Source organism: Lactuca sativa, chromosome 4 (assembly GCF_002870075.4).
Source record: "Lactuca sativa cultivar Salinas chromosome 4, Lsat_Salinas_v11, whole genome shotgun sequence".
Taxonomy (NCBI): domain Eukaryota; kingdom Viridiplantae; phylum Streptophyta; class Magnoliopsida; order Asterales; family Asteraceae; genus Lactuca; species Lactuca sativa.
The window spans coordinates 201001172-201007592 of NC_056626.2; positions in this window are offsets into that span (position 1 = coordinate 201001172).

Genomic DNA, 6421 nt, shown 5'->3' on the forward strand with positions numbered 1-6421 from the left:
AAGATAAACCAAAAAAACTAAGATCTTGAATCAAATTATAATTCTGATTCCAAGAATATCTCTACAGATTTTGTGAATAACTTCATTTATGCATAATAACATAGCTTGGATTGTAGATTTATTAACATTGAAATTGTTAACAGCCAAAAATGAGTCAATGGAATCTTTTATTACCTGATGAGAAGAATCCTTCCTCAACTAAGAATCATGAGAAGAAGTAGCAGTTGAAGGATTGGCAGAAACATGATTTAAGATCAGAATATGAATAAAAACGTTTAAAATCAAAATGACACTGAATCAAAATCGATGCAGAGTAGAATCAGAATGAGAAGAAATCTCATAGATGAATACATCAACTCATAATCACATACATATTATAAAATCGACAATTAGAATATTTTAACTCAAAATCATCCACAAATATAAAATCAAGAAGAAATTATAGTATTATACGTCACCTGGATTAACTCTTGATGCAAAATATGAATCTGATTCTGTAGAATGATCCATTTGTTGTAAAACTAAGCTTCGATTTCATTTGATTCAGGAATGTTGTTGCTCGAGAACTTGATCCGATTTTAGAATCAAAATAACAATGTTGAAACTCCGAATCTGAACGAAGTAGAAGATGTTGATGATCGATATTGAATCAGACGAATTATGGTGTTCGTATCGAGGTTACTTAGGGTTTTGCAGATCAGAATGAAGAAGATTGAAGAGGATATAGAAAGTTTTTACGACATGAATGAAATAGACAGTAAAATCCCCTTACTGCCCCTCTGCACCCTTATTCTAATCTTGAAGTTCCATTTAATTGCAAAAATCCCACCGTCTTCTTGTGCTTCCTTATCATGTAATCTGATTTTATTTTAGCCTTAGATTATTCAAGATGTGTGGTCAAGATTTGGTCCCCATCTCTCACAAAATACTATTGTCTCACATGAACCTAACCCTATATATATATATATATATATATATATATATATATATATATATATATATATATATATATATATATATATATATATATGAGAGAATAAGGTGACCAAAAGCTTAAGTAAAGGCTTATCAGATTAAAATAGAAGGTGGCATTAGCAATAAGAGATGTGGTGGGTCGCATATATGGTTTGCGAGAGTGAGTGGCAGAGAGGGAGGATAGAAGTGAGAAGAAAGTGTTACGACTAGCACCTTTTGTTACTTTTTCATAGGAGCAATACCAAATAGTGGTGATGAATGAAACTCCATGTAAGTTGCAAATTAAAAAAATCATTTAATCCATTTTTTACTTTTATTTACAAGTTTAAAGATAATTTTAAAGGAACCTAAAAATTCTTCATTTCAATCTAATAAGATTTCAGATTGATGTTCACTCAAAGTTTCTATCATCTAAAAAGTTGCATGTAACATCCCGAAATTCAGGTAAAGCTATTTAACCCTTCTCCTTTTCCCAAGTTGTCAAGTTAAGTCCCTTAAGTAAAATGTTAGGCTAGTGAGTACGTTGGGTGTACTGAGGAGTAAGCTGTGCATACTCGCGCGCTTAATTTGGACGCGGACTCGCCTGGGAATGCTAGGCGTACCCAGGGTTACGTTGGGCGTAGTGAGCCCAGGTGTAAACCCTAATTTTGGGCTTGTGCAATATAAAAGGAATGTTATGGACTTGATCTCAGCCTCCATTCCAGAGAGTGAAACCCTAATAGAGAGTCCTCCTTCGTTTCTAGCTAGTGTGTTGGTGTTCTAAGCTCCTAAATTTCATTTCAAGGTGGTAGAAGAGAAGAAGAGGCCATTTTGGAGGCTAGAAGTTTGTGGGAAAGAGTATATCCGAGCTTTTCAGAGGTTGGAGCTTCTTCCTGAGGTAAAAAGCTCAAAACTTGCCTTGTCATTTGTGTTGTGTGCTTCTTGGACCAATTTCTAGGGTTTTTGGTCCCAAGATGGAGACTTATGAGCAAATGGTCTCCATTGGCCTAGATCTATCATATTTCAGGACTATAAGAGTTGTATGTTCATAAAAATGCAATCTTGGACGTTAATGTTGAGCCATGCATGAGATCTAGACCTTTGGAGGAAAAAGGAAAGATGTTAGAGGGTGTAAGGACCTTTACAACCATGCCAAGGCTTAAAGGTTCCGACTTTATGGGATAAGAGGCTTAAGGAGAGTCAGATCTGGAAGTTGAAGGAGTGTCTTAACCGTTTAAGACCAAAATCCATGGAATGGCTGAAACTGAGACTTACGTTGGGCGTAACTCTCAGTACGCGCAACGTAAGGGGTTGAGACCCTGATTGTGGTTCGCTGGCGTACGCCCCGCGTACAGAGAAGGTACGCGCCACGTACTGCCTCCTGTTGACTTTAGTTGACTTTTAGGGTTTTGGTCAACCTTTGGACTTTTGGGTTAGGGAGGGGTAAATTTGTCTTTTACCCTTTTGAGGAAATTGTAGAGTGGATTTAATCTAGCCTTTGAGAGCCGTTATTTATTTGAGAGTATTGTTATGTGTTTAGGCGGGGGCTAGACTAGTGTGTTCGAGTGCGAGACTATCCGAGATACCGAGGTGAGTCTTCTCACTATACTGTACCTGGAAGGGTACCTATGTGTGACCAGAAGGTCTTATATGCTATGAAATATATGTGCTATATGTTGATATGTGATATGTATGTGTTATGTATGCTATGTATGATAAGGACCGAAAGGTCAAGATGATATGGACCGGAAGGTCAAGAGGACATGGACCGGAAGGTCAGGAGGTTACGGACCGAAAGGTCGATATGGGTTGGACCGGAAGGTCTACCGGGATTCGGGACGGAAGTCCCCTGAGACACTTGGACCGGAAGGTTCCATAGAGTTCTGGCCTGGAAAGGAGTATGTGTTGTATGTGGTATTTTGGGGAACTCACTAAGCATTTATGCTTACAGTGTTGTGTGATGTGTTTCAGGTACCAGTGAGGATCGCGGGAAGGCGTCGGCTTGATCAGTACACACACATGAGGAGTCTTACATGTGATGATCTTGGGATGTGATGTTATGGATTGTTATGTGATACAATAACATTTTTATAACAATTATGAATGAAAGTGTGTTTTTAAAATGTGAAATTTTTTTTTGAAATTTACGTCGTTACAATTTGGTATCAGAGCCTTGGTTTGAGGGATTCGAGTGCAACTTCGGATGTATCTGAACTCAAACTGAGGATTTGAGAATGTTTTTCATAAATAAATAATTTTTCTAAGAGAGTAAAGGATTTTGGAAAAAGGTAGAACGGAGCAGTGTGTACGATCAGTCAGCGCCCGGACGGTGATTTCCCAAAATACCCTTACATTATGTGTTATGAGATATGTTATGATATGATATGCATGCTGGAGTAGGCTAGGTATTCATATTAGGACGAGAGTGGCCTTATTTTTGATGCCTTAGCTTAGGAAGATTTATGATGTTTGAGAGCGAGTAGATAGCAATGAGGAGCTTATGAGAGATCTACCGAAGGGTAGCCTATGCTAGCAAGGTGTAGAGTACTTGTGATCTCAGATCCAAGGAGGAGGACTTGGGGTGAATATTGATGCGGTGTGGGTGGTAGTATAAGGGCCCGTACTACCGAAGACACCATATCAGTGCGCAGTCCAAGTAAGAATCCTTAGGGTACTAGGGAACAAGTAGGGATGTATTATCGAGTGCGAGTATGCTCGAGCGGATCTCTAATATTTTATGTTGAATTTCAGAGAGACATCATGTTTGGGACACGCCACACACCTGAGAGCAGTGGTGTTAGCGAGGAGGAGATCTGCAGGCTGATTCATGAGGAGGTGGCTGCTGCCATCCGAGCCAAGATTCCAGAGATGTTTGGGTCTATCAAGACCACATTGATTGAGACCTTCGATGAGCGGTACGCAGCAGTGACTGAGGCTGCGGCTGTTGTAGTTACTGCCGCCGTTGCTGCTGCCAGGCCTCAGGGAGGTGACTCGTTGTTGTTTCGGGAGTTCAGCAACATGAAGCCACCAGAGTTTGATGGGACGCAGGATCCGATCGCTACGATGAGATGGATTTCTGATATTGAGGGATGCTTCTACACGTGTTCTTGTCCGGAGCATCTGAGGGTACGGTTCGCACTGAACCAGCTTCGCTTGGGAGCGAAGGATTGGTGGAAGTTTGTGACAGCGATCTTCACTCTTGCAGAGATTTCTGAGGTGACCTGGGAGAGGTTCACCACCATGTTCAGAGACGAGTATGTTCTCCCTGTGGAGAGGGAGCGGTTGGCTCAGAAGTTCTTGACCCTCAAGTAGGGTACTGATTCGGTTACTATGATTACTAGGAAGTTTCATGAGAGGGCGATGTACTGCCCTGAGCAGGTGTCTACCGAGCAGGAACACATGAGCCGATATTTGAGCATTCTGAGGAGGGATATTCGGGAGTTCGTATCAAACTCGACTTATTGGAAATTTTCTGAGCTTCAGGAAAATTCCCGGAAGAGGGAGATTGAGTTGGAGACTCAGGCCAGGGAGGAGGCCGAGTCTCAGGGGATGGATAGGCAGCCGGCACAGTCTCAGCCAGCAACCAAGTGGGCAAAGCCCGCCGATTCGAGATCTGGAGGCCAAAAGGGCCGCACTTGCGGAATGTCCGGCAAGGGACACGATGGGGTTTGTCGATATGGTGCTTTCTACAAATGTGGCAAGGAGGGGCATATAACCAAGGACTACCCCAAGGGATTCATGGTTTGCTTCCATTGCAACCAAACGGGCCTTCAGAAGGCCGAGTGTCCGCAGCTGTGGGGGACAGCATAGGGAGCACAGCAGGGATCTGCCCCTGCCGCCGTGCGTGCTACTAAGGTTCGGCCGGTGAAGGCCGAGGCACCAAAGGCACGCGGGAGAGCCTTCCAGTTGACGGCGGAGGAGGTCCGTGCATCGCCCGATGTCGTGGCTGGTATGTATTCTTTCATTTATTTATGTTGAGTTTGAGGTGTTGTGCTTATGTTATGATATGCGTAGGTACTTTTCTTGTGAATTATGTACCCGCTTTGGTGTTATTTGACTCAGGTGCGAGCCAGTCATTTGTTTCCTTGGCATTTAGTCAGCACATCAGTATCCGACGAGAGGCATTGAGTCGACCTCTGCGAGTCTCTATAGCTGACGAGCGAGCGGTGTATGCTACAGATGTGATTCGAGGATGTATACTTGAGATCTTCGGTGTGGAGTTCCCGATAGATCTGGTCCCGATTGAGATGGGGGACGTATGTGTCATAGTGGGCATGGATTGGTTGAACCGATTTGGAGCTGTTATAGACTGCGAGCATCGGTTGGTGACGATACGAGACCCTAGTGGGGGAATACTTACGGTGTACAAAGAGGGTACCCGATGTGGGTCAACATTTTGTTCAGCTGCTAGAGCGAGACAGAGTTTGCAGTAGGGATGCAGCGGGTTCGTAGACTATGTGATTGACACATGAGTGGCCGCTGGGAGGCCAAGTTCGATTGATGAGGTTCCGATAATGTGCGAGTTCCCGAATGTTTTTCCCGAGGAATTTTCGGGTGTGCCTCCCCGAGAGGAAAGTAGAGTTCCGTATCGATTTGGTTCCGGGGCAGCACCTATCGTCAAGGCGCCTTATCGCCTTGCATCGCCAGAGATGCAGGAGTTATCCTCGCAGCTTCAGGAGCTGCTGGGGAAGGGGTTTATTAGACCGAGTAGCTCACTTTGGGGAGCGCTGATCCTTTTTGTCAAGAAAAAGGATGGTTCACACCGGATGTGCATTGATTATCGGGAGTTGAACAAGTTGACGGTCAAGAACCGTTATCTGTTACCGAGGATCGACGATCTGTTCAATCAGTTGCAGGGGGCGTCTTGGTTCTCCAAGATAGATTTGAGGTCGGGATAAAATTAGATGATGGATCGGGATGAAGATATCCAGAAGACGGCGTTCAGAACTCGTTATGGGTATTACGAGTTCGTGGTGATGCCTTTTGGGCTCACCAATGCACCGGCAATGTTCATGGATCTCATGAACAAGGTGTGTAGGCCGATGTTGGATCGGTCGGTTATTGTGTTCATTGATGATATTTTGGTTTACTCGAGATCTAGAGAGCAGCACGAGGAGCATCCGAGAGAGATTCTCGGGGTATTGAGATTGGAGAGGCTTTTCGCCAAATTCACCAAGTGTGATTTTTTGTTACAAGAGGTCCAATTCTTGGGACACCTCGTTAAGTAGGATGGGATATTGGTCGATTCGGCCAAGATTGAGGCGGTTATGATATGGGAGGTCCTAAGATCACCCACCGAGATTAGAACTTTTCTAGGGTTGGCCGGCTATTATCTGAGATTTATCAAGGATTTCTCCAAGATGGCCGTGCCTCTCACCAGGTTAACCGGAAAGGGTGTTGCTTTTTCATGGGGTCCAGAGCAGCAGACCTCGTTTGAGACACTTCGCCAGAGATTATGCAAAGCCCC